Genomic DNA, 25,293 nt, shown 5'->3' with positions numbered 1-25,293 from the left:
AAAAAAAACTTCAAAAAGTGATGCCTGATAATTAGAAGCTGAAATTTTTACTTTGTCTCGCTGTCATGGTCTTTGTTAATTGCATCCGTAATTTATCAGCTCACTAGATGGAAACTAGAGTGGAAAAAGCCAGCTAATTGTAGAAGAGAAAGAACACGAAGATTGACAGAGAAATTTCCAAGCCTGCCACCTTATTTATTACATTTCCTGAAAAGCAATGGAATGTGACAAATGCGGTCAAAGCTGGAGCTACCAGTAACTGTCTTTCTTAGATTGTGGCACTACATCATTCTCATATATTACCTTAAAATGTGAATGCTTCCATGCTTTAGCTGTTTGTAAATATTTAATTATACATTTTGCAACCACTCTAGAATAGAAACATACAAACATAGAAGACTGACGGCAGAAAAAGACCTCATGGTCCATCTAGTCTGCCCTTATACTATTTCCTGTATTTTATCTTACAATGGATATATGTTTATCCCAGGCATGTTTAAATTCAGTTACTGTGGATTTACCAACCACGTCTGCTGGAAGTTTGTTCCAAGGATCTACTACTCTTTCAGTGAAATAATATTTTCTCACGTTGCTTTTGATCTTTCCCCCAACTAACTTCAGATTATGTCCCCTTGTTCTTGTGTTCATTTTCGTATTAAAAACACTTCCCTCCTGAACCTTATTTAACCCTTTAACATATTTAAATGTTTCGATCATGTCCCCCCTTTTCCTTCTGTCCTCCAGACTATACAGATTGAGTTCATTAAGTCTTTCCTGATACGTTTTATGCTTAAGACCTTCCACCATTCTTGTAGCCCATCTTTGGACCCGTTCAATTTTGTCAATATCTTTTTGTAGGTGAGGTCTCCAGAACTGAACACAGTATTCCAAATGTGGTCTCACCAGCACTCTATATAAGGGGATCACAATCTCCCTCTTCCTGCTTGTTATACCTCTAGAATAATGTAAGAGATTTTAAAAAAACCTGTTGTTGCATGTGCCATCACATTTTGGACCAAGCATAGTTTCTGAGTGGTCTTTATTTGCAGCTCTATTAGTCTGCAATAATTTATTTATAAGGTTTTAGTGAGAATTAGTGACTGCCTGAAGAGCTTCCGAACATAGGAATATGTACAATTGATCCCTTAGTTGGATATAGACTTATTGGGGAGATAGATGGCATATAAATTTAATAAATAAAATAAAAATGGAATTTCAAAGTCCTCTTGGTCATAGCTCTCACCTGCTCTTTGAATAGAGGTGTGAATCCAAGATGGCCCTTGGACTGCATAACGATCTCAAATGGAAAATTGCTGCCCTTTCCAAGATGAAAGACGAAGCTAAATTTAAAGAGTATTTGAATTTCATTTTAAAAGGATTTGATCAACTTTATGCTCTTACCAAAAGTTATCCATTTTCCTGTCTTCTAGCATAGTTTGCAGGCATATGATACAACAAATGTTGGAGTCATCAAATGTTTGGACTGGGGTGGTGCAGTGGTTAGAGTGCAGCACTGTAGGCTAGTAGTTCAGCAGTTCAAATCTCACCACCGGCTCAAGGTTCACTCAGCCTTCCATCCTTCCAAGGTGGGTAAAATGAGGACCCAGATATCATTTAGAGATGGCTGTAAAGGTACTAGGAAGCAGTATATAACTCTAAATGCTATTGCTAATGCTATTGGACTGAAGATTACACAAATATTTTCTACATATTGTTCTGAGTTCTTTGAAGGAAAGATAAGATCTAAATTGAACAAATAGACAAATGTGCAGGAATTCTCAATTACTTAATAAATATGTACTGCTGAAAAAAGAATTGCTTGTTACATATTAGATGCAAGTGATTTTTGAAAAGCAGTTTTGGCAGGCAGCTTTGCAGAAGATGTTTAAAGATATTTAAAGATGTAAACCAAAATGAGAAATGATACTTAAAGTAAACCAAGAATAACATTAGACCAACAAGCAGTAAACAATATCCCAATCAAGGAATTATTAATTCAGACAAACAATAAGTTAACTATAGCCTAATTAAGGACAGCACTGGCTCAGTGGCTAAGATGCTGAACTTGTCGATCAGATAGGTTGGCAGTTCGGCAGTTTGAATCCCCAGTGCCATGAGTGAGCTCCCGTTACTTGCCCCAATTTCTGCCAAACTAGCAGTTTGAAAGCATGTAGAAATGCAAATGGAAAAATAGGGACCACCTTGGTGGGAAGGTAACAGCATTCCATACACCTTTGCTGTTTAGTCATGCCAGCCACATGAACACGGAATTGTCATCCGACAGTGCTGGCTCTTCGGCTTAGAAACAGAGATGTGCATTGCCCTCTAGAGTCAGGAACGACTAGCATGTCTTCTGCCGCACGAATCCCAGTGACCGATTAGGTCCCACAGAGTTAGTCTTCTCAGGTCCCGTCAACTAAACAATGTCATTTGGCTGGTCCCAGGGGAAGAGCCTTCTCTGTGGCGTCCCCGACTCTCTGGAACCAGCTCCCCCTGCCCCCACCCTCCTTGCCCTTCGTAAACTCCTTAAAACCCACTTGTGCCATCAGGCATGGGGGAATTGAGACATCTCCCCCGGGACTATACAATTTATGTATGGTATGTTTGTGTGTATGTATGTCTGCTTTAATAATGGGGTTCTTTAATGTTTTTTAAATTATTAGATTTGTCATGAATTGTTTTATTGTTGTTGTGAGCTGCCCCGAGTCTACGGAGAGGGGCGGCATACAAATCTAATAAATAAATAAATAAATAAATGTATATGTGAGGGGAAGCTAAACCTTTACCTATTAATCAAGGACAACCACAAATGTTTGCACCAACACTGACCAAGTGCGTTGCTTGTATATAAAGTGACTGTGTTACTTAGCTGGGTAATGAAATGACTTTCATGAAGAACAACTAAGTTGAAAAAGCACCCAGGACTCCACATATCAAATAACTTAGAATAGAGTTGTACCATACTATAGGAGAATAACTGGGTTTCATAATCTTCAAATTTAAAACCCACTTTTTCTTTGAAGTTTTGGCATATTGAAAAAGGCAAGGGCAATTGCCATTTCAAAAAGGAGAATTAAATTACTTCCTTTTTAAAACGAAACACCTGTGGTTAGAAGAGGAGGAAGGAAAGACATTGGATTCAATGAACGAAATATCTGCTTTCATATCAGAATGCCTTTCACATTCAGACTTTTTCATTTTCTAATCATAAACTGGGAGATAATTTTTACAAGGTTAATTATTTTCTCACTTCATTTGATCCCTCTCAGTTGTAAGAAAAATGATCTGTCTGAGGATTTATATATAGTATGAGTTCATCTGTTACATGCCTCTCTATCCTCAAGCGTCACTCAGCACAAATAAATTTGGAAAGGGACACCTGACATTTCTGAGCCCCGTCTTAAAGGGGGTGGGTTGCCCTTTCTGAAATTTTCTTGATTTTTGAATGGGCATCACCGGAGATTGAAAAGACAGAGATAGAGGTGAGCTAATTACCATTTCTTACAGTATTCAGAGACCTTATATTACTCATTAAATTTTGTTCTAGAGACCAATTAGGATTGTTGTATAAACTTCCTTGCCCCATAGCAACCTTTCTCGCTGAGCTCATTGACTCTATTTGGGGGTTGATAGTGGGATTTCCCAGACTTATAGCTTTGGGGGCCTTTAATATGTCTGAGGCAATTTGGGAGTTAATGGCTTCTAAAACACCCAGAATCCCACTCAGGATAGTGGACACACCCCGATTTGCTGTTCCTATGGGATTAGTATCAATATAATCTGAGATTGGGAGCTTTCAGTGTTCTCTGTCATGGTCACATCATGCCTTGATTTCTATGGGATTGTCTAGCACCACTGTCCATTGCAAAGAGGCTGGCCATTTATTTATTTATTTATTCATTGATTAGATTAGACTAGACTAGACTAGACTAGACTAGACTAGACTAGACTAGACTAGATTAGATTAGATTAAATTTGTATGCCGCCCCTCTCCGTAGATTCGGGGCGGCTCACAACAACAATAAAATAATTCATGACAAATCTAATAATTTAAAAACATTAAAAAAAAGCCCGTTATTAAAGCAGACATACACACAAACATACCATACATAAATTGTATAGGCCCGGGGGAGATGTCTCAATTCCCCAATGCCTGACGGCAGAGGTGGGTTTTAAGGAGTTTACGAAAGGCAAGGAGGATGGGGGCAGTTCTAATCTCTGGGGGGAGCTGGTTCCAGAGAGTTGGGGCCACCACAGAGAAGGCTCTTCCCCTGGGACCCGCCAGACAACATTGTTTAGTCGATGGGACCCGGAGAAGGCCAACTCTGTGGGACCTAATCGGTCACTGGGATTCGTGCGGTCCCACAGATATTCTGGTCTGATGCCATGAAGGGCTTTATAGGACATGGGTGACCAATAGATAGTTGGGATAATTAATCATTCACCTTTGGGCTAAACCAAATATTTTCTCTTCTCTTTGAAATGTATATTTAAGACAGAGATACTATAGATAGCAAATTTCACATTTTCTAGCAAAGAGCTGGGTAGAGAAATTGTGCTGAATTACTGAAGAAAAACTCCTTTTCCAACATAAAAATAAATTCTGACAATACCAAAAAAATAAAGTAAGAATGAAAACATGTATTGTGATTCTCTGCCACAAAATCCAAGAGATATATTTGATATTAAGAGAGATGAATGATTTGTTATAAAATGTCACAGCACAAGCGTCATGCACTAGAGGGAACAATTATATCAATGGCTGCTTTTGATACTAATTGCCATAATATTTAAAATGTATTAACTTCTGCTTGGAGCTTAAATGAGAAAAAAAAAGATTTGTCCAGATATCTTGAATGTTTTATCCTCCTCCAGGTCAGCATTTATCTTTTTCTATTATGTTCAGATCAACTGTCATAACCTTGGATAATCAAAATTTCAGTTTTAGCTCAAAGAACAGACAAAGCATAGTACATAGTACTCCATTGTGTAAATAATGTTTGCTTCTTGGTTTGGGGATTTTAAAACGTTCACCACTACTCTGACAATTTTATCAATTGCTAATACAGGTATTAATATTAAACAGTATCTGCTTGAAAGAATTTTGAGCAAATTGTTTGAAGTTATAGCAGCTCTATGCCCTACTATACTTGGAAATGTTTCCATTTTGCTTAAATATATCCTCTAGTACAAGTTATTTAGGTAAAGAGATTGAAAAATAACTAGAAATTGCACTTATTTTCGCTGCGTATGTGCTGAAAATGTTATTGCCTAATAGAGGTTTCAAATTGATTTATATATCTGTTCCTCTTTATTGGAATCACAATAAATCGAAAGATGACACTTTTGGTATTCAAATTGGGCCAAAATAGAGTTAGGAACGATTGCTTGCCTCTAGCTTTTTCTCTGCAGGGGATCAGATTATGTGTCTGGCAGTTTGTCTGATAACAGACTCTGACATATAGGGCTCTGCTCATAGCCATCTGATAAAAGCTAAGGTGACATGATAGATATCATTGAGACATGGTGGCACAGTACAGTAGTTAGAATGTAATACTACAGGATACAGCTGCCAGCAATTTGGAAGTTTGGCAGTTCAATCTTCACCAGTTTAAGATTGACTAAACCTTTCATCCTTTCCAGGTCAGTAAAATGAGGACCCAGAATGTTGGGGACAATATGTTGATTCTGTAAACCACTTGGAGAGGGCTGTAAAGCATCGTGAAGCAGTATATAAGTCTACGTGCTATTGCTGTCATGCCATCTTTATCCAAATTATCATTTTATTAAGGTGTCTTGACATTTGGGGTATTCATTATCTACTTTGCACCTTGCAAATACTGATGTCTCTGCCAAACTGTTGTAAATATCAGACAAAAGTGCACATTTTTACAACCCTGTAGTCCCTATTTGGGAACTAAATAGTTCTGGATGGAGCTGAGCATTTGCTGGCTGGAAGCCATTCCTGATGCCTACATAGAATTTGCAGCATATTTTTTTTCTCTGCATCTTAAGAGAGAGATATATCTGCTGCTACCTAAGATAGTCTTCTTAGAAGACTACCTTAGTCTTCTGAATGTGAGATGAGAATCTTCACCACTAGGCTACTCAGGCACAAGTAGACATTAATAATGATAATGATGATGATGATGATGATGATGATGATGATGATGATGATGATAATAATAATAATAATAATAATAATAATAATAATAATTTATTAGATTTGTATGCCGCTCCTCTCTGAAGACTCGGGGTGGCTCACAACAATAATAAAACAATATTACAATGAAACAAATCTAATATTAAAAACATTTAAAACCCCATCATTTAAAACCATGCAGCACACGCATACCAAACATAAAATATAAAAGCCTTGGGAAGGTGTTAGCAATAATTTTATTTTCAGAGGATTGAGATGAAATGTGAGCTTAGGTTCATGCATTTGTACTGAACCATTGTTTACAAAACCATGCTTTATCGAATAGGCCGCACTATTTGTGTTTGCAGATCACGACAAATGGCAGTACTGAGTTCAATCCAAAATGGGACAAATGACATTATGACCTAGCGATATGTATGAACTGTACATGTTTGTTATCTCAGTTCCCTCAGGATGGTATACAGAATGCGTTCCAAAAGTAATGCAATTTTTTAAAAAATAATTTATTGAACAAATTTGCACAAACACTTAAAATTATTCAAAGTACTGTCCTGGGGCCTCTACACATTTTTTCCAGTGACTCTGCCATGACCAGTATGTGCCCTGGAAGGCGTCTTCAGGGACCTTTTCCAAGGTCTTTGTCACGGCTGATTGGATCTCTTCTATGGACAAAAAACATGCCTCGCCACAATGCGCTACGAGTCCGTGAGTTCCTGGCCAAACACCAGGTGCCAATGCTGCCCCAACCCTCCTATAATCCAGACGTCGCCCCAGCAGACTTTTTTGTTCCCAGCCCTGAAAGGAATCCATTTTTCGTCCATAGAAGAGATCCAATCAGCCATGAGGAAGACCTTGCGAGAGGTCCCCGAAGACGCCTTCCAGGGCGCATACCGGTCATGGCAGAGTCGCTGGAAAAAATGTGTAGAGGCCCAAGGAAAGTACAGTGATACCTTGTCTTACAAACTTAATTGGTTCCGGGACGAGGTTCTTAAGTTGAAAAGCTTGTAAGACGAAACAGTGTTTCCCATAGGAATCAATGGAAAAGCGATTAATGCGTGCAAGGCCAAAATTCACCCCTTTTGCCAGCCGAAGTGCCCATTTTTGCGCTGCTGGGATTCCCATGAGCCTCCCCTCCATGGGAAACCCCACCTCTGGACTTCTGTGTTTTTGCTATGCTGCAAGGGAATCCCAGCAGGGGAATTCCAGCATCGCAAAAATGAGCGCTTCACTGGCAACAGAAGTCCAGAGATGGGGTTTCCCATGGAGGGGAGACTCAGGGGAATCCCAGCAGTACAAAAACGGGCGCTTCGCTGGCAACGGAAGTCCGGAGGTGGGGTTTCCCATGGAGGGGAGCCTCAGGGGAATCCCAGCAGTACAAAAACAGGTGCTTCGCTGGCAACGGAAGTCCGGAGATGGGCCATCCCAGCAGCGGCGGTGGGTTTGTAAGGTGAAAATAGTTTGTAAGAAGACGCAAAAAAATCTTAAACCCCGGGTTTGTATCTCGAAAAGTTTGTATGACGAGGCATTTGTAAGACGAGGTATCACTGTACTTTGAAGAATTTTAAGTGTTTGTGCAAATCTGTTCAATAAATTACTTCAAAAAAATAATTGCATTACTTTTGGAATGCACCCTGTAATTAGTGTGACATTTTGGGTAGAATAGCAGCATTATCCCCATTTCTCCTTCCAACATATGCACCTAAAACATGAAGGGCCTCCCTGTGAATGGGAAATTAGAGATAGTTACTTTATAGTTACAATGATAAACGTACTAGATATTAATGGATTCTGACTATTCCTAATTCATAGAAAAGATAAAGTCAATATGAGTTATGGCCAAATACTCTTTACCCCTGGTTTAATTTATCCAAATAGGCACAGAATGAGAAGAATGCTTCTTGCTTGAGTTTAGTTTTCAGAGGCTTTGGGCATGAAGCCTATTTTCTACTGAGGTCTATTAGTCAAGCCAGTAGCATTTGATTACCAACACATGGTGAATGCAGATGTTAATACACAATGGGAATAAATTCTTAGTTTGAATCAATAGTTCAAAGGAAAGCTCTCCTGGGGGTACGGGTGTTTGTGAAGGTAATACTGTCAACAGAAACATACCATAGGTATAATTACATGGAAATCTCTGCTGAATTGCTTGGTATCTCATCCTGTGTAGGATATTTTCACCTGGATTCCGAAATTAATTGCAGACTGAATCTTAGCTGTTTTGTGTTAAATTGCACAGAAACAGGGCAAGCTGCATCTTGCTAGGTTTTTCTTAGTCAACCAAGAAGAATTTTCACACCTCATTAATAAATATAAATGAGAGGTAAAATGAAGCCTTTAGAATGTAATGGCAATACTTCAGGGTTTTTGATCACTCATTATACATGGGGGCTTTTATGAGATCACATTAGCTTTACTGTCTTATCACACAGAATAAGTGAAAATTGCTCAAAGCTGCTGCAAATGATGCAGAGATTATCTGAAGCATAGCAACTCCACTCGTCTTATGTTATTCAAACCTAATCCAATTTCCTTTTCTCTTTTTAAAAAGCCTTTTTATGAACATAATACTATCCTTTCAAGTAGGGACGGAAGATGCAAATGATTTACTGTGTGATGGGAGGTTGAGTTTAGAATAAAGAAATTCTCCCCCCCCCCCCTATTATTATATAATGAAATGTACAAGTTTCATGGCACCTCTGAGGTTAGAAGAATAAAGGGCTGGCAGCATTTTTGTTAGCAACAGCATCCGTCTTACCTTTCTTGCATTATCTTACAGGTTCGAAAAGGAAAGAAATCAAGAAAGAAAATATGTCTGATTTACAGACAGACAATGAAGACAGGCAAGTGTGCTGAGAAAGTGAATAGCAACAGGATTCTGAGCTAGGATTTTGGAGCCGGCAGATGAAAGATGCATTGGGAAGGAAAGAGCAACGAGTTTCCATTCTTCCTGCATTACACATTAACAGTTTGCTAGCACATTTGGAAAAAGCACGTATGAAGCTTTGAGGACATATAATTTTTGTTCTGGTTTCTAGTAGAACTTTAGCTATTACAAATAACTCTTATTAAATGCAGTATTTCATAAAAAAAGAAACTCCATCTTTATTCCCTTCCGTATTCAAAATACAGTTCATAATAGCACATTCCTCTTCCTCCCATTATCTTTCTTAATTGCATTCCTCATACATTCCTCCCAGCCTCATCCGTTTAACAATATTTATGTACTCACAGCATGATTCAAAAACAGCAGAAATGACTGTAAAATAACACAGAATGCATTTGCTTGCTTGGGAGCTGAATGGAAACACCTTTCATTTTAGCCCTACAACATTGAAACTCCACCCTTCTTCCCCACTGACCCCCTGATGTACCAAATACATCACTCCAGTATTTAACCCATTCCTCCCCTTAATATCTTCTTCCAAACACCTGTTCCTTACGTTTTTGGACCCTTCTGAATTTAGGATTGACCCAGCGAATGTCTGATTCTTCCTCGCTAGATTCTGGACTCATAGCAACATCCTGTGGCTAGCCTCCCACCTGTTCTACTACCTGTAACCCCAGGCCCACCATTAATTCATAAACACTATCTGTATCCTCAAGTTCTTCATCATCCTCCAACTGACCAGGAGTATGTACAACAATTTTTGAGACTCAGCATTTTCACCCAAGCACTACTATTTTGTAAGGTTTGGGAATTCATCAAGGTTGCCAAATTTCTGATGTAATCAGCATCGCACAAAGGCAATTCTTAGAATAGCATGAGAGTGAGATCTCAGAGAACTACTCCAATGCACATAATGTTATTTATTTTACAAGAAGTTTCCATCAACATAGCCACAGAGGAAATTTAAATATTTGATATCCGTGTTCTATATTCTCATTTGCTGCCTCCGTTAGCCATTCAATACTAAGTGTGTTTCCTTCTCTCTATCTAATTCTATAATGAATTGCTGTGCTCATGACTTGAGACAACTATTGCAATTCAATCTTCCTGGTGTGCTATTAAAGTCAGATTGTCACTTGGAAGCTACCGCTGATTTAGCCTGCAGTAGTTGGATACTGGTTCTTTGCAAGATGCACTGGCTTTTAGGATCCTTTAGGTCCAATTCAAACTCTGGTTGTTATTTATGAAGCTCTTCATGCCAGAAGGCTAGGCTGAACTGCCCATCTTCATTTATATCTGCCAATCTCACAAGGCCCAACAGGATGAACATGCTTTCAGTGCCAACTACGAGATAATTCTTCTCTGTTGCAACACCTGGCTGAGGAAAATTCTAACCCCAACTTTACTATATTACTATATATATATATAGTCTCTGCCTTACAAGGCAGAGTCCACAGGATCAAATCCCAGTAAGGAAGGGTGTGGCTAGCTGATGAGGCCAGAACAAGGCCGAAATGGGACCATCCTAGTCTCCCTTAATTTTAAAATTCCAGCTAAAAAAACATTTGACATATATATATATATATATATACAGTGGAACCCCGACATAAGAGCTGCTCTACTTAAGAGCAACTCGAGATAAGAGCTGGGAGGGGAGAGATATTTTTGTTCTACTTACAAGCCCAAATTCGAGATACAAGCGCCAAGGAGCTGTCTCCTGAAGCCAAACGCTAACTTCCGCGTTCGGCTTCAGGAGACAGCTGCGAAGCGGCGCGCGTGTTTTAAAAGGTTGCAGCCGGCCTGGGGGGCTCGGGGGGGTGCTTGCAGCTTTCTTTCTTGCTCTTTTTCTTTCTCTCTTTTACCTTCCCTTCCTCTATTTCTTCTTTTCTTTCTCCTTCCCACCTTCTTCCCTCCCTCCCTCCCTTCACTCATTCCTCTCTTACTCTCCCCTTTCATAAGTTTCCTTGCTTCCTTCCTCTGTTCCTGTCCCTTCCCCCTTTCTTTCTTTCTTTCTTTCTTTCTTTCTTTCTTTCTTTCTTTCTTTCTTTCTTTCTTGCTTTCTTGCTCTTTTTCTTTCTCTCTTTTACCTTCCCTTCCTCTATTTCTTCTTTTCTTTCTCCTTCCCACCTTCTTCCCTCCCTCCCTCCCTTCACTCATTCCTCTCTTACTCTCCCCTTTCATAACTTTCCTTGCTTCCTTCCTCTGTTCCTGTCCCTTCCCTCTTTCCTTCCTTCCTTCCCACCCTCCGTCCATTCATTCACCCATTCCTCTCTTGATCGCTTAAAGCCGGTCCCTGGTGCAAAAAGGGTTGGGGACCTCTGTCCTACAGGATTGGGTGGCAGAGAAGTTGAACATATGTAAATTTAAAAGTTTAAGAAAGTTTACAAGTTAAGTGAAAGAAACTTCATTATTCATTTATATGTACATGTACATTTCTTCATTAAAAACATGTCTTTCTGCATAATTTAGACTAACTTTGTGAGTTTTTTGAGGGCTGGAACCAATTAAAATTATTTACATTAATTCCTATGGGGAAAAGTCGTTCGAGATAAGAGCTGCTCGACTTAAGAGCCCAGGTCCGGAACGAATTAAACTCGTATCTCGAGGTACCACTGTATGTATATATATATATATATATATATATATATATATATATATATATATATATATATATATATTTGTTTTCGTAAATTTTCACGGGTATATGTATGTAGATTGTTCTGAGTTCGGGTTTTGCCCTGTGTAATATTTTGCATGTTTATGCGACGTTTCGGTGGAATCACATCCACTATCATCAGGCTGAAGTTTCCAAGCTTCGTGCTGTTGTGTCTTGGAAACTGGCATTAGGCCAGGGTACCAGATGAACTCATCATTAGTAGACACTGGATTGAGAATGATTTTAGATGTTTGTTTGTTAAAATCTATATGCCACACATCTTGCCCTATGTTTTTATTTCTATTTTGAGCAGGTTTTAATGTTAATTTTAACCTGAAATTACTTGGCCAGGGTTGTATTTGTGAGTGGGTAAGTCATATGAATGGATGGAGGAAGGATCCATCTATCCTAAGGTGACCAGACGCCCTGCTTTCTACAGGAAAGTCACACCTTTTCATAATCTGTCCCGCATCCCAGGCGATTTCCAAAATGTCTCAATTTTCTTTCTTCCTTCCCCCCCCCTGTCTCTCTCTCTCTCTCCTCTATGGTGACGGTGGAAGGAAACAGCAAAGCATCTTGGGGTCATCCTGGGTGGGTTGTACTTCCTGTGTCTCCCACCTCAGGGTAGGCCTCACGCTCGCAATGAGCTTCCTGAAAAATGAGTTTCCGGAACCGAGTGAGGGGATCTGGCTGCGGCAGCCCGTTACTGAGGCCATGCTTGCCGGGCACAGGCAGCCTGTACACCGCCAAGAGGTGAGGCCGTGAGAGAGAGAAAAAACCAAAACTTTTTAGCACCCCTCCCCCATCAATGATGTCCCGCTTTAGCAATGCTGAAATCTGGTCACTTTAATCCATCCATCCATCCATCCATTGTGCAGTTTACTTTGATTATAACAATGTTTCAGTTCACATATTTCAGCTACTGGGGTGCCATTTTATTTGCATATTTCTATTCACACTAATGTGCATTTCTTTATTTACATATTTAAATAGGTATAATTTTACAAATAGTATCATGCACTTGCAGTGATTTTAAAGGCTTATAAAAATTAGTTGTTTAGATACAAGGATTTATGTTACTCCCTTTTCTGCTTTTCTACTTCTGCACTAAGGAACAGACTCGGTTTGTTAAAATAGCAATTATAGACTTGGCACCCCTCCTATATCAAAGTTGTTAAGTTACATTTCAAAAAAAATGTGCCTCTAGTGCCTTCACACCTTGAATGATATCTGTTTTTTCCTTTTCGTTATCTTGAATCCTTGAATCATCCATAAAGCATTTCTCTCTGAATTCTGGGGTTTCTGAAAGTATATGCAGAATGCACTCACGTTACATTTCATGAATATTCTATGAAAGTTCCATGTAACCTTTTTTTGAGCCAAAACTAGATTAATGTTACCTAGTTAGACATGGATGTCTATATAAAGAAGGAGCCCTTATTCCAAATGTTGGCAAATTCTGCAGTTGTGAGTAAGTGTGCAAATTTTGTGTACTCTGCATTTTAGTTTAGGGGTAATGTTCATAAGGTACCTGCCTTCCATTGAGGACCTGTATACTGCACAAGTCAAAAAGAGGGCGGGGAAAATATTTACTGACCCCTCACATCCTGGACACAAACTGTTTCAACGCCTACCCTCAAAACGTCGCTACAGAGCACTGCACACCAAGGCAACTAGACACAAGAACAATTTTTTTTCCGAATGCCATCACTTTACTAAACAAATAATTCCCTCAACACTGTCAGACTTTCTACTAAATCTGCACTTCTATTTTACTAGTTTTTCTCATCATTCCTATCACCCATTTCCTCCCATGTTGACTGTGTGACTGTAACTTGTTGCTTATATCCTAAGATTTTTATTAATATTGCTTCTTCATTGCTTATTTGACCCCTATGGCAATCATTAAGTGTCGTACCACATGATTCTTGACAAATGTATATTTTATTTTATGTACGCTGAGAGCATATGCACCAAGACAAATTCCTTGTGTGTCCAATCACACTTGGCCAATAAAATTCTATTCTATTCTATCAAAGTCATTATTTGAAACTGAACTATTTATTTATTTATTTATTTTATTTATTACTTAGATTTGTATGCCGCCCCTCTCCGAAGACTCGGGGCGGCTCACAACATGTAGAAACAAATCATAAGCAATCAGACAAATTTAAAATATTTAAATATTTAAAAACCCCATATGCTAACAGACACACACACAGACATACCATGCATAAATTAAACATGCCCAGGGGGGAGATGTTTCAGTTCCCCCATGCCTGACGGCAAAGGTGGGTTTTAAGGAGTTTACGGAAGGCAGGAAGAGTAGGGGCAGTTCTAATCTCCGGGGGGAGTTGGTTCCAGAGGGCCGGTGCGGCCACAGAGAAGGCTCTTCCCCTGGGGCCCGCCAACCGACATTGTTTAGTTGACGGGACCCGGAGAAGGCCAACTCTGTGGGACCTAATCGGTCGCTGGGATTCGTGCGGCAGGAGGCGGTCTCGGAGATATGCACAAAGACTTTCATTGTCCACTGAAAAGGGAAGTGCTGCAGAACATTGAGACTAGAAGGGAGGTGTTGGAAGATGAACTCTTGCTTGGTATTCTGTATCCACTTGAATGTGTGCACACTTTGCTTGGTTTCATCCCTGTCAATGATCAAACCGTCTGTCAATAAGCATCAGCTGCCCTGGTTACACCACTGAAATGTTTCTGGAAAGCAAGGCTAGTGTGTAGCTGTGTGTGCCTTGGCACGCTGTGATTGTTGGGTGCTTGTTGAACGATTTAACAACAGCTTATTAAAACTGTCAGTCAAGATTGCCTGCAGAAAGTAAACAAGCAGTTCAGCATTTTCCCCCAACAGTTTAGTATCATAGTTGATTTTACTGAAGGGAAGTGGTACTTCGCTTTTCCATGCTAGACAGAGCTCTATCATTTAAAACAGCGAAAAGACATTTCTGGTAGCCTGACCTCACTATAAAATTGGACCTCTTGAGACTTAGTAAGTCTCATCCCTAACATTTCAGTGGTTTCAAAAATCCCATTTGAGATAGCTTTAAAGGATTACAGTTTTAAATATAAGCCATTTAAGTGCAAACCGCTGGAACTAGGAATCTAGTGAATGAATTATATGTACTGTTCAGCAAAATGTATAAGATGTGCATAGAATTAAACCTTGAACATATATTTTTAAATAGTTTTCTAAAATGCAAAAGTACCAAAAATGCACATTATCAATTATTAGTTGATGCATTAAATTATTGTATTTTTACTTTGCTGTATGGAACTTTATTCTTAATGCATTCTTTGCATGGTTTTTGTTGAAAATTATTTACAAAAACGTTTATTCAAATAATTTATTCAAATTTATTCAAATAATTTAATTCATGGAATATTGAAGCTCTTAACCACAGCTTACAAATCCCTAAAGACAAGCATGTTTTCTAGGCATTTGACAATTCAAATATGTAAACAATGAGTTTCTCAATAAAAGTTAAAAGAATTGTGTATTAGTTCTCTGGATCATCTGTGCTGCTCCAAAATAATTATCTCTTCTATTGAGAAACAAAATGAAATTTTGCCTGGTTGACAAGCAATGTCAGATATAATCAGGGAGCAGCAAAATGTTACTTAGGCATATATGATTCCCTTCTCCTTATTATGTATTAGATTAAGTCAAGAATATAGTTTGATGATCCTAGACAGTATCAGTTTGCACAGTGTGGCAGAGAAGTTTTTACTTAAAGCAATTCTTTTAAAACAAATTACCAGTAGAATTCTAATTCTAAATATTGTAGAAAAGGTTTAATTGTTCTGGAATATTCTCAGACGACAAACTGATTTAAGACAAGCTGGGTATCATAGTTTTATTCCAGAGTTTAGTGGAATGAATGAAGGATTGAAAATGAAGACACAGCTCTTCCTAATTTTATCTACTTCTCCATAACGTTTTCCTCCCAAGAATGATCATAGAGCCTCTTTCAGATTATTGTGGAGCTCTCCTCATACAGGCAAGCGTCCATTGCACAACCCAGTTAGTTTCTTATGATTATCTCTAAGAAGCCATGATGAACAAAAGTCTAGAAAAGAGGATGAGGGGAAAGTTACACTGTCTTGGCTTGTAAACTTTTCAATAGTACTACAGTAGTCCCTCGCTATATCACGCTTCACCTACTGTGGCTTCACTTCATTGTGGGTTTTGAAGAAATATTAATGAGAAAAATCATTCGCGGATCTTCGCTGGTTCGCGGGTTTCTGAGGAAGTCGACCGGTAGATTTAAACAGCCCGCGGAACTGTCGATCGGCAGGTTTTTCAAAAAAAAAAATCTAAAATTGTAAATACTGTATTTAAATACTGTATCTAAAATAAATACTGTGTGGGAAGGGTTTATAAGCACTTAAAACAATGAAAACGTACCAAACAATTACAATATAAATACTTAAATAAGTACTATCAGTCGATAAATTCCCCATCGCGGATTTCACCTATCGCGGCCAGGTCTGGAACGTAACAACAGCGATAGGTGAGGTCTTACTGTATAAGATGATACCTTGGATACTTCATATGTAACTGAAATACTGGCAGCATGTAAAAAATAGAATCATAGCATGTAAAGTTGAAAGTATCCTTGGAGATCTTATGAACCATCCCCTGCCCAGTGAAGAACCCCCTATTACATTAGTGTCAAGCTTCTATTTAAATACCTCATAGGTATGGTATGGTCAATGAGGAATAATAGTTTCTCTTGACCTTGATACGATAGTTCTGTTGAAGCAGATGCAGCCTGCATTTTGTTTACAGTTACATCAAATTGTTGGCCGAAGAAGTTCAGTTTGTGATCCACTAAAGACACTTATCTTTTGGACATCTATTTCTGCCTAGTATAGTTCCATTCATATATGAGCTGGGTGGCACAATGGTTAGAGTGCAGCACTGTAGGCTACTTCAGCTAACTGCTAACTGTAGTTCAGCAGTTCAGATCTCACCACCAGCTCAAGGTTGACTCAGCCTTCCATCTTTCCGAGGTGGGTAAAATGGGGACCCAGATTGTTGGGGGCAATATGCTGATTCTGCATACCACCTAGAGAGAGCTGTAAAAGCACTATGAAGCGGTATATAAATCTGAATGCTATTGCTATATTCATGGCTTTGACATTTTCTATCCAAATGTTTTTAACGTTCAAGTTTAAAAACAACTTGGTTTTGTTCCAAGTTATTAGGCTTGTCTTAAAACATAGTATTTATGGAATGCATTATCTCCCCTACCTTTAAATAAACTGCAAATTTAGTAATTGTTTTCTAGACCCTCAGGTTATAAACATGTAGACCAGCACAGGGCCTATTATGGAGCTTTATAGTATGCTTAATGTTTCCCCCCCAGCTCAATGTGGAGCTAGTGACATGCAAACTGTTCAATTAGCTTTTTGTCATCTAACAGCAGTATACGCATACCTCCACCCATATTTAGTCTACATCATTTTTTAGAGTACCATGAGATGTTTCATCAAATGGTATATTATATCCATTGTGTTACTGGCTAGAGAGCTAGTGAATGAGACTATCCTACAGAAGGATTGGCTTCATTAATTTCTAACCAGAAACTAACTAACTAACTTACTTACTTACTTACTTACTTACTTACTTACTTACTTACTTACACACCCATTAAGTAGTGAAACTGACTAGCCTTCAGAAAGAGAAAGTTACCAAACGTGACTAGCTTGCAGAAGGAGAAAGCTATTAAATGTGCCTAGCCTTGAGAAGCATAAAATTATCAAATGAGACTATTCTTCAGAAATGAAAAGCTAGTCAAAACGTTAATCCAGAATGATTGTGTTTGCTAGCCTTATTAGCAGTAGTGGGTTGCAACTGGTACGGGTGGGATCCATTAGCGAAAATGGAGATGTGCATGCATTTCTGTACCCGCGACACATGTAGTGTGCACCCGTGCAAGATTTGGCTTCTGCGCATGTGCTGGAAGTGAAATCACATGCGAGGGTGTTCTCACACATGAGATTTTGCCCATTTTCAGCATTTGTTTTGCTCCCGTGCATGCGCTGAAGCAAAAATATCAGCAAAAATCACCCAAATCCCGCACTTGCAGGCATCCTCACATGAGATTTGACTTCTGGCACATGTGCAGAAGCTGAATCTCACATGAGGATATGCCAATCCACTGGACAAATGTGTGCCTGCACCAGTCTCCAGGAATATTCTGGTAGTGGCGAAGGGCAGGAATCCCCCTCACCGCCTGCTTATTAGCCTAGGAAGACTAGAAAGCTAGATAACATGATTGCTCTCATGATTCTTGAGAATGCCCTTCGTTCAAATGGCAGGATTTGAAGAAAACTTGTGAACTTTTATGAGAATAGGGCCTACTTTCAGGAAGGCATTGGACATCAATGGGGCGACTACAAGTGCACTAGAGTGCCTTGCGTCCCCTGTCCTATTGCTCTCCTATATCTCCTATACCTTTCTTCTATTCTTATATCTCTTCTTCTATTCTTTCATTGATATGTTCTATTACTATACCTTCTTTTCTATTCTTTCATAGATATATTTTACTATGAGTATCTCCTCTATAACCTTCATCATGTATTTTACTATAGGTATATATCTATATATACATAGTAAAATATATGATGAAGGTTATAGAGGAGATACTCATAGTAAAACCTTCATTGTGTATTGGACAAAATAAATAAATAAATAAATAAAAATAAATAAATGAATCATCTTTACATCAGTTGGGCATGATGAGTCTCAGGAGAAGGGCAGCATAGAAATCTAATAAATAAACAAACTGTGCAACAGTGCAAAACTAAATGAATATGAATGTGGAAGAGCAGGGTGATGGTTTATGGAAGGTTTCTTTGCATTGGTGAACACTGGGCCTCACACCTACACGATTGTAGCAAAGGCACAATATGAACAACACCTTGCAGCGGAAGTCAAAGACAACAAAAAAAGATTCTTCCAACACATCAACAATAAGAAGAAAATCAAACAAACAATCGTCACACTAAAAAACGAAGAGGGTAGAGAAATCACAGACAGCAATGACCAAGCACAGCTACTCAACGCCTACTTTGCATCAGTCTTCACACAAAAGGGAACCTCCCTCCAACCAATCTGCAATTTAACTGCAACAAACTGCCCCAGAACCGAACTCAACATAGACAAAAGCACAGTGAGGGACTACCTGAGGGAACTCAACGAATACAAATCACCAGGGCCAGACGGACTTCACCCCAAAGTCCTAAAAGAATTGGCAGACACCATAGCGGAACCACTTCTCCTCATCTACCAAATATCCTGGATCACTGGAGACCTACCGGAAGACTGGAAGCGAGCTGACGTAGTCCCCATCCACAAAAAAGGCAAAAAGACCGACCCAGGTAACTACAGACCAATCAGTCTGACCTCTATACCTGGAAAAATACTGGAGAAAATAATCAAAAAACAACTTACCCACTTCCTAGAAACAAACAAGATCATATCCAATAGCCAGCACGGATTCATCAGAAACAAATCATGCCAAACCAATCTCATATCATTTTTCAACACCATAACCAAGTCAGTTGACCAACGCAACTCAGTGGACCTCATATACTTGGACTTCAGTAAGGCTTTCGATAAAGTCGACCACAATCTCCTAATCCACAAACTAGAAAAAAATGGAGTAGATTAATACACATGTAGATGGATAAACAGTTGGCTGACCAACCGCACCCAACGAGTTGTCCTCAACGGCACCAAATCCACATGGAAAAAAGTAGACAGTGGAGTACCACAGGGCTCTGTCCTGGGTCCTGTACTCTTTAACATCTTCATCAACGACCTGGACGAGGGAATAAAAGGGGAACTAATAAAATTTGCAGATGACACCAAGCTGGCGGGGGTAGCCAACACCCTTGAGGACAGGCTCAGAGTACAAGAAGACCTAGACAGACTATCACAGTGGGCCCATACCAACAAAATGAGGTTCAACACCGACAAATGCAGAGTCCTCCACCTCGGCAAAAAGAACCCTAGACATACATACAGCCTGGGAGATACCACACTCAGCAGTAGTGACTGCGAAAGAGATCTTGGAGTCTTGGTGGACAATCAACTAAACATGAGTCAGCAATGTGCAGCAGCAGCCAAAAAAGCCAACTCAATCCTAAGCTGCATCAACAGAGGAATACGCTCCAAGACCAGGGAAGTACTAATACCACTCTACTACGCCCTGGTCAGACCCCACCTGGAGTACTGCATCCAATTTTGGTCACCTCACTACAAAAAAGACATCGAAACTCTGGAGAAGGTGCAAAAAAGAGCAACCAAAATGATTAGGGGACTCGAAACCATGACTTACGAAGAGAGATTGAGAGAACTGGGCATGGACAGCCTAGAAAAAAGAAGGTCTAGAGGGGACATGATAACAGTTTACAGATACTTGAGGGGTTGCCACGGTGAGGAGGGGGTCTCTTTATTCCCCAGGGCACCAGAGGGCCGGACGAGGAACAATGGTTGGAAGCTGACCAAGGAGAGATTCAACCTGGAAATAAGGAAGAACTTCCTGACGGTCAGAGCGATCAACCAATGGAACTGCCTGCCAGGGGAGGTGGTGAACTCCCCAACTCTGGACACCTTCAAGAGGAGATTGGACTTCCATTTGGCTGGGGTGCTGTAGGGTTTCCTGCTCAGGCAGGGGGTTGGACTCGATGACCTAACGGTCCCTTTCAACTCTATTAATAAAATAAAATAAATTGCTTAACAATGAGAACTCGGAGTATTGAAATTGTTCATTGAATGTTGTGGTCATACCGGCACTTAATGCACACTTCACTTAACAGTTGAGATCTGGTCCCAATCGTGGTTGTGAGTTGAAGAATATTTGTATTAGAATTAAGCCAGAGATCAACTTTTTAAAAGAAACCAACAGCAGCTGAAATAATAAGAGTTTAACAACCAAAATAGTAAGAATGAAGAAGAATTTCTAAGTGATCTTAAAATAGTTAATCCTTAACTTTATGGCCAATGAGACAGAATCAAATGAAGACTCCAAAATTTAATATTTCAATCTCCTAATGATGAAATTAAGTGCAACTTCCTATGAGAAGCATAATGAAACATAATACTTCACAGAAAACAACTGGTAGGAAAGGAAAATTAATATGTAAAACTTAGTTCGTCCTGTGATGCATTGTCTTTCAAATTCCTAGTGCTAGGACCTTGCCATGAGATATGGAACAACAGTTCAACCTGATTCTGTTCAACCATCACCAGCAGACTATGTAATCCATTTTGGCAATCAGCCTTGGAGTAATATATCAACTTTTGCCTTGTTCGCTTTCTAAATCATATTCCAGTAGCAACTCATATGAAAGATATTCTGATTGTTCTGTTATAAACACTATAAATTCAGTCAACACTCTAAATATGCCACTTTGTTTTTGTAGTTAATTTTGTACTATGCTGTTTATTCGAAGATACTGGAAACCACAGCATGTCTGACCATTCCAATGACAGAACTTTGAAAGAAAATTTTATTTTGTTAAAGGTTACAGCTGATGGTTTCTTTTGTTTCTTTCTTTCCTGCCAAGATCCAAAGCTTAGGATAGAAGAATAGGTCAGTGTATATGTATGTAAAAAATATGACTTTAACAATCGAGTTGTCGAAGCGTGGAACTCATTACCGGACTCAATAGTGTCAACTCCCAATCCCCAACATTTCTCCCTAAGACTCTCCACGATTGACCTCTCCAGGTTCCTAAGAGGCCAGTAAGGGGCGTATATAAGTGCACTGATGTGCCTATCGTCCCCTGTCCAATTGCCTTTCCTTATATCATATATCATATATATTCTCTCCTTCTCTCTCTCTCTCTCTCTCTCTCTCTCTCTCTATATATATATATATATATATATATATATATATATATATATATATATATATGTGATTTTGTGATTCGACACAAAATGTAACCCTTCCCTGGTACAGAGCTGAAGGGATTGGATACTGTAGCCTAGAGGATAATTCTCTGCCTTACAAGGCAAAGGTTGCAGGTTCAAGTCCCAGTGGGTATGGCTAGCTGATGAGGCCAAAATAAGGCCGAAATAGATCTATCCTAGTCTTCCTTAATTTTCAAATTCAGCTTAAACATGTGACACATACAAATAGAATTGTCGGCTATCAATAAAATTAACTGCCTTGGATATGGCCCTGGGTTGGACCGAGAGGCAAAACAGGAGCTGTGATGTTCCTTCAATATACCAGGGTGATTCGACACAAAATGTAACCCTTCCCTGGTACAGAGCTGAAGGGATTGGATACTGTAGCCTAGAGGATAATTCTCTGCCTTACAAGGCAAAGGTTGCAGGTTCAAGTCCCAGTGGGTATGGCTAGCTGATGAGGCCAAAATAAGGCCGAAATAGATCTATCCTAGTCTCCCTTAATTTTCAAATTCAGCTTAAACATGTGACACACACACACACACACACACACACACACACACACACACACACACATATATATATATATATATATATATATATATATATATATATATTTTATGTCGGATCACCCTGGTATATTTTAAGGAACGTCACAGCTCCTTTTTTGCCTCTAGGCCCAACCCAGGACCACTACAAGGCAGTTAATATATTTTATAGCCGACAACTATATTCTGTATGTGTTGTCTGTATCCAGCTAAAAACATTTTACATATATATATATATATATATATATATATATATATATATATATATATATATATATATATAATATATTATATATATATATCATATATATTCTCTCCCTATCTCTTATATCATATATATTCTCTCCTTCCCATCTCCTTCTCTTCTTTTTTACTTTCTATCTTTATATATATTCCTTAATGTCTATTCTCTTCCATATGTATTGTATATTGGACAAAGAATAAATAAATAAATAAAAATAAATAAATTTGATGCATGAGTATAGCAACATATATCAAATTTATTCCAAGAACTCGGCTATGAACATTGTTACTTAGGTGGAAAAACAATGCCTGTTGATATTGTTAATTAATTAAATTGCCCCTGGTTATTGGTTCATCTAAGCCACTTGATCACGTCATGTGATATGACATTTTTTGTTTTTGCAGAGCCAGAATGGAAGTGGCCTACATGCAGTGAAGGGCTACCAAAATTTTTACTACCACAGTGTGGCCGTGGGTTATGCAGGATGCCCTGCATTTTCTTTTAACATCTTTCAGTGCAAATTGGGTGCTCTGGGGTGGAGCTCCATTTTTGCTACCCCACTGCCAGGCAGCAGCCCACCCCTGCCTACATGTGATACATCTAGCCCATGGACCATCAGTTTGGCACCCCTAATCTAAGCCAAGAAGTTTTACAAACCCATATTTTCATACGGACTACAGTATACTAGAAAACTGAATTATGTTCTGTCAGGTGCTCCAGGTGGCTGCCACATTGTTTCTTTTGAAGTAATATTCACAAGAAAGTTTTATTACATGTAAGAGTAATAAATACCTCTGCTTTGCCCTCTCTCCATGTTAAAAAATTAGAGCAGAGAAGAATAAATCAGATTGGATATTACCCACATCCTAGCCAGAATAATAGCCAGTCATTGATCACTGCTGAATTGGGGCAGCATAAAAGCCCCAGTAAATATATAAAATAAATAACATGATGGGTTATTAGCTCAGAAAAGCTTTTACAAGTAAATGGAAAGGCACGATGCAGATAAATTGCTACTGTGCAATCTTTATGATATTAAAGTCCATTTATCTCCATTGAATGCAACATCCTCTGTACCATTAGGATAGACTTTCATTAAATATATATTTAAGAATGTACTATGCAGGAGAAAGATTAAGGTCCTAGGTTTGTGTCTATTATTAATATCAGAAGAGGAGAATTTCCCTTAAGAGTATTCTATAGATATTGGATTTTTCTTCTGTTAAACTGTCACTCAAATGTGTTGTTTAAGCCACTAATCTAACATAGCAGCTCTTGGATATATATATAAAAGATATAATTCTATTGATCTAGCTTCAAATCCATAGTGTAACAACAAAGTAGCAGAATAACTGTTTTACCAGGTAGCTTTGTGGTGAATCACTGTAAAATGATTCGGCTCCATTTTAAGCTGTGAGCATTGTAAGTCATCAATAGTTTCAATTTTCAGAGTGGAAACATTTCACATGATTATGTCCCCTGTTCTCCCAGGAGCTGATGCTTTGTACGATCATATTATGAAACTGGAATCATGTAAAATAAGTAACATAAAACTACACATATGAGGGTATGATAAACATAATGTTAATGTTCATTTGCATATTTGCGCAATTTGTAAAGCTGCCCATTTTTCAACAAGTGACTTTGAATCAATTTGAGAATCAGATTTATTGGAAAAATACACAGGACTCAGTGTAACATGAGTGATTCCAGGTAATGAGAGAAATGTAAGAATCTAATAACAATACAATGATAGAAATCAATATTTAAGCTTTCCTTATAAAATGTTAGCTATGGTAGATGATGAATTTCTGATTATTGTATTGAAAGGTACCCAATAAAAGAAACTATGTCTCATATCTGGATAACACGTTCCAATCATTACAAGTTTTAGTTTTTATAATTCATAAAAATTTCTGCCAATAGCAATTAGTAATATATGTAAGTTTAATTATGATTAATATAATATATAAAATGCAATGTATTTACTATTATATAATGCAATTAAAATGAACAAAATTGTTGTTGTTTCAGTCTCTACCTACATTTTTGTACTAGTCCTATCGTTTTGTATTTTTGTACTAGTCCTATGGATTCCTCCATAGTTGGATGACTTTGTTCCTATCAAACAGACAACAAGCTGTCAAAATAGGGAGAGCCAGATCTAATCCTGTTCCAGTTAAGAATATCGTACCCCAAGGCAGCGTACTTGGACAAACACTCTTCATATTCTATATAAATGACCTATGCAATCACATTACAAGCAACTGCGTTCTCTTCGCCGACTGTGCTGTCCCCAGAGACAGAGATAGTTGGACTGTATTTAGGCATGTCTCTTTAAGATATTGCATTAGGGGAAATGTAGTGAAATTGCACTCTGGGTAATGTAGTTCTACATGTGACCACATTTGTGTATTCCCATTGGCTCTGACTCGGGATGAGGGGTAATTGGAGAGAACATTCCAGAGGGTCTTTGTCTTCACTCTTTCACTAAGCCAGCCAGCATGTAGATGCTCCACCTAGAGCCTGGGTCAATTCAACCTCTTTTTACCTGCACAATGGGAAAGATTATACTGCAGAAGAATTGCATCATAACTGTGAGTTATTGTGAGAATTCCTGTAATAAAATGATCTGGGATATCTCATTGTGCTGAGTTATCTGACTGGGACAAGTTGATTTTTACCAGAACACCGACAATGTAAAACATTTCCACACCACCGATAACACAGCTACTCTTCAGAAAGACCTTGACTTTGTGTCGGAATGGTCAAACATCTGGCAACTTTAAATCTCAACCAAAAAATGTTCTGTCCTACACATTGGCAAAAAGAATCAGAACTCCAAATACAAGCTGAAT

General features: G+C 38.7%; 1 long non-coding RNA gene across 1 annotated transcript in view; it reads left to right on the top strand.

The window, feature by feature from the left end:
- LOC139158987 (uncharacterized) overlaps window positions 1-9,219 on the top strand; it is a 162,191-nt gene extending 152,972 nt beyond the window's left edge. Inside the window, exon 3 of the long non-coding RNA XR_011557786.1 lies at window positions 8,943-9,219. This is a non-coding gene — a long non-coding RNA (uncharacterized lncRNA). The remainder of the gene's footprint in view (window positions 1-8,942) is intronic.
- The last annotated feature ends 16,074 nt before the right edge of the window (window positions 9,220-25,293 follow it).

The sequence above is a fragment of the Erythrolamprus reginae genome, chromosome 2 (genome assembly GCF_031021105.1).
Source record: "Erythrolamprus reginae isolate rEryReg1 chromosome 2, rEryReg1.hap1, whole genome shotgun sequence".
Taxonomy (NCBI): Eukaryota; Metazoa; Chordata; class Lepidosauria; order Squamata; family Dipsadidae; genus Erythrolamprus; species Erythrolamprus reginae.
Note: the sequence above shows the minus strand (reverse complement) of the source record. Positions and strands in the feature narration are given on the sequence as shown.